The 4,408-nt window shown below is 38.1% G+C and overlaps 1 pseudogene; it reads left to right on the top strand.

Annotated features, from left to right (window-relative positions):
• Window positions 1–3,163: 3,163 nt before the first annotated feature.
• On the top strand, window positions 3,164–3,903 carry LOC123393813 (annotated as a pseudogene).
• The last annotated feature ends 505 nt before the right edge of the window (window positions 3,904–4,408 follow it).

The raw sequence follows: 4,408 nt of genomic DNA, 5'->3' as shown, positions 1-4,408 counted from the left end.
TAATATTTAGCAATCATAATAATTTTTCATATATAGCTTTTTAAACAATGTTTGAATAGGATACAAAAAGTTCACGATTTATTTCTGAATCTAAGTAATGCTTTAGAGATTTTACTTTAGTTGCTATTGTTTCAGTAAAGTTTCTCCAAATTGAAGTTAGGAACCATCAAACAAACAAAAACTTATATAGGAACTTCTCTGGTTCAAGAAAGGCCATCTAATTAGGAATGACTGAGAGTAGAAACTAACTATGTGAAAAACCTTTTTTTTTAAATGTGTTAAATTTATTTTCAGCGCAACAGTATTCACTATGTGAAAAATCTTTATTATAACCACATAATTAGTGATTTTGCTAGAATGGAAACTAGAAAAGTAAATTTCATGGTGATGAAGTTCTAGAACCTAGGTGAGGTTTGGTGGGCTGAGGTCTGGAGCCGATGACCAAGAAAAAATTCTTGAGACATCTTTGGTGCAAAATGGTGGTTTATTAAAGCACGGGGACAGGACCCGTGGGCAGGAAAAGCTGCTGCCCCGGGTTGTGAGGGATGGCAGGTTCTGTACCCTGCTGTTGGGGGAAGGTGAGGGGAAGGGATGTTTCACCGGAGGTTTCATATGCTAAAGAGGGCTTGCCCTTGTGGCTTGATCAACGTTGTCTTTAGACCAGCCATTAACATTAAGATAGTTGGGAGACTTTTTGGTGGGGTGTCACAATCCTGCTATCAATCTTCTTTGTTAGTGAGATTTAGGACATTTGTAAGCCAAGGGAGACTCCTGTCTTGCAGGATTGTGATCCCTGCACTCTTAACTATTTGCTTTTTGTTCATAGCAGTCAGGGCTGCCTGAGGGATGCTACCCCTGACTGAGGGGGAGCAGATGGAGACGGGGTGCAAGGCGCCAGCTTTTGCTTTGTCTTCAGCCAGCCTCATGCTCCCTCATCAATGGAATAAATATAATTAATGAATGTTTTGTTGATAATCAGTTATCATTGACTCATCAACAGAATACCCAAGATGTGCGGTAGTAATTAAATACAGTTGTTTTTGATATTTAGCTTTTGATCTTATAAAAAACAGTTTCATACATTTAAAAAATTTTGTTATGAAAGATAATTTGTCAAGGTAGGAGGACAGAACACATTTTACTTAAAAGCTTATTAATGTGAGTTAGACCTTTCCAGTATCTCTTCTGTGGTATGTGAGTCTACATTTGTACTTACACTGGGTCGTGTATGTTATGCCCCAATAATGGGTCCGTGATTAAAGGAGTGAGACTGATACAAAGCGAAGGTCAAGCAAAGCTTTATTTTGGGCCAAGCATCAAGAATCTAACAGAACGTTCAGGGCCGCACCTCTTGCAAGAGAGGGCGACCCTTCTCTGTTCCACAGGCTAGCTTTTAAGGGCAAAGGCCATGCGGTCGGGCCTGGCCATGCACAGGTGGCCAATGAGATTGTAACAACATAGGAAACTCCACAGTGATGCTAGGTGACCAATTGAGTTACAATTTACTCTAGTAGACATTTGAAAGAGCCTATTAGACCTTGATTGAGATTGGCGCCAAAAAGGCTCCCAAAGGGCGGGGCCTATACTCCTTGGTATCCAGGAAGACAGTATGCATGCCCCCCACTGATCGGATGTCTCCACCTGGCCTGACCCACCTTTGTATCTGGGCTTTGTTACCTGTAAATCCCCTGGGGGAAGGGGAGCAGGGACAGTTTCTAAATAGGTCCTGACAATGTATATGTTGGGGGAAATTTCACAAAGTTGTGTATGATGACTACAGTTTTGTAGTCAAGATCTTCATGGGAAATAAACATTTTCTTCATGGTTAGAATTCACTTAAAAATGCTTTAATTTGCTGAAGATCTTTTTCTAGCAGATTCAAATGAAAGTTTCTGGTGATTTCTTATTTCCTGGAACAATTCCCATGTTTTAAAACAGCATTTGATAATGTATCAGTTGGCTTCCTTTCTCCTTTCTAAAAAGCTCAGATATTAAAGTCAGAATAAGGTGGGCATTGTGCAGTGGTTATTGTGTAGGGGAGCCAGAGCTGGGTGAGGAGGGCATTCACAGGGCAGGGCGCCCTAAAGCAATGTTGGAGCGCAAGCTAGGTGAAGTGAGCACCCATGTGTAGAGGGAAACCTAGCCAAGAGGTTTCAGAGCCTGAGCAGAATAAAGATGTTGTCTATAGAGGGAAAAGATGGCAGCAATAATGGGACATGGATTACAAAATGGGGGGGGTAATAAAAAAGATAAGATAAAGACATCAAGAAAAATGGGAGTCAAGATTTTTTTTATCTACTGGAAAGGGAGAATACTGGAATGGACACTGTGGTGTTAGGTTGGAATTTGTTGTATCTGTGTGAACTCATGATTTCAATAAATATAATAATTTAAATAATAAAGGAATAGATACAGATGTGTGCTATGTATGTATGAAGGCCTTGCAGTAGCATCCCTTCTCCACCACAGCAGCAATGAGCAAACTTTTCACCCAGGTTTCTAAATGTCATTTCCTACTAAAAAGTATCAGAACTTTCTAGAGATGACTGATTCCAGGCCTCAGTTAAAACTTTTGGGACACTTTATTGAGCCAGAGAGTAAATGTTCTAGGAATGAAGGAGTATGTCAAATGAATACAGGCACAGCAAAGAAAGCCATCATCAAAATGAAAAAGCATCCTATTGAATGGGAGAAAATATTTGCAAATTATATATCTGATAAGCAGCTAAGATCCAAAATATGTAAAGAATTCATGCAACTCAATGGCAAAAAAATCTGATTTTAAAATGTGCAGAAGATCTGAATATACATTTTTCCAAAGAAGACATACAGATAGCCAATTTATAATGTACTTGTACCTGTTGCTCAATGTCACTCATCATCAGGGAAATGCAAATCAAAACCACAATGAGATATCACCTCATACCTGTCAGAATGGCTATTATGAAAGAGACAAGAAATAACAAATGTTGGTGAGAATATGGAGAATACGTAACTCTTATACAATGTTGGTGGGAATGTAAGTTGGTGCAGCCACTATGGAAAATAGTATGAATTTTCTGCAAAAAAATTAAAAATAGAGCTACCATATGATCCAGCAATTCCATTTCTGGGTATGTATCTGAAGAAAATGAAAACACTAACTTGTTTTCACCCCAAGTTCATGGCAACATTATTTACAATAATGAAGATATGGAAACAAGTGTCCATCTTTGGATGAATGGATAAAGAAAATACAATGTAGCCTGGTGCCCTTATGCTGCTCCTGCCTAGCTCTGCAGACAACCATAGCACCATTGTCACCCATGCTCTGACTGCTTCCGCATTCTGTCAAGCTGAACCTCTGAGAATGTGGTTTGAAGCTTTTGTTAAGAGTAGAAACAAAATGCTTCTGCCTCTTTTCAGGAACTGGAGGATAAAAAGAGTTATCGTTAGAATCAGAAGATGAAGGGTTGTAGTTAGAAGAGTTTCCCACATTGAAAACACTTGATTACAAAGAGCTGAAGATAAAGCAATGGTTTTAAAACAAACGGAAAGCAGCTGGTGAACCAATAAAGAGAGAGATAACACTATTTCACTTGCATAACTAAAGCTTATGAAATGCTATCTGATCCAGTGAAAAGATAAGCATTCCACAGTGTAGATCCTACTTTTGATAACTTGGTTCCTTCCTAAAGTAAAGCAAAGAACACTTTTCTTTGATGTATTTTCCCCAGTGTTTGAAAGGAATTCCAGATGGTCAAATAAAAAGAAAGAAGTCGCTAAACTTGGTGTTATGAATTCATCATTAGAAGGTATAGATCCATTTCATTCTTTCTGGTATAATTTTGATTCTTGGAGAGAATTTTCTTATTTAAATGAAGAAGAAAAATAAAAAATAATATGATGAGAGGAGAAGGATTGAAAAACAGAACAGAGCAACAAGGGCACAAAGGGAAAAAAAGAAATAAACAGAATAAGAACATGAATTGATAATGCTGTGATCCAAGGATAAAAAAAAAAAAAAAAAAAAACTGAGGAAGAAGAAAAAGCCACAAAAGAAGCAGAAAAGAAAACCAAAGCCAAGCAAAATGGAAGGAGAGAAAAACTGAAGAAAAACAAGGACAAGCTGAACCAGAAGCTGTTTGATTAGCCAAGAGAAAGAAGAGGAGGAAGTCAGACAATAAGCATTTTTGGCTAAGAAGGAAAAAGAAGATATCCAGGAAAAAAAAAAAAGCCCATTTAAAGAAAACCTTCAAAACTTGTCTAAGACCCGGAATCACTTTCCTGACAATGAGGCAGAGCACGTTAAAATGATGGAAGAAGTGGATACAATTTGTGATTGTCTTCAACTAGCAAGCTTACAGTGTTTGAAACGCCATCTACTAGGGAAGTAGGAAAGGCTGCTCTGGAAAAAAGAAGAAATAAA

The sequence above is a fragment of the Mustela putorius genome, unplaced genomic scaffold (genome assembly GCF_011764305.1).
Source record: "Mustela putorius furo isolate JIRA1106 unplaced genomic scaffold, ASM1176430v1.1 tig00001012_pilon_pilon_pilon, whole genome shotgun sequence".
NCBI classification, from domain to species: domain Eukaryota; kingdom Metazoa; phylum Chordata; class Mammalia; order Carnivora; family Mustelidae; genus Mustela; species Mustela putorius.
The sequence above is the reverse complement of the archived record's forward strand: the minus strand, read 5'-3'. Positions and strand labels throughout refer to the sequence as shown.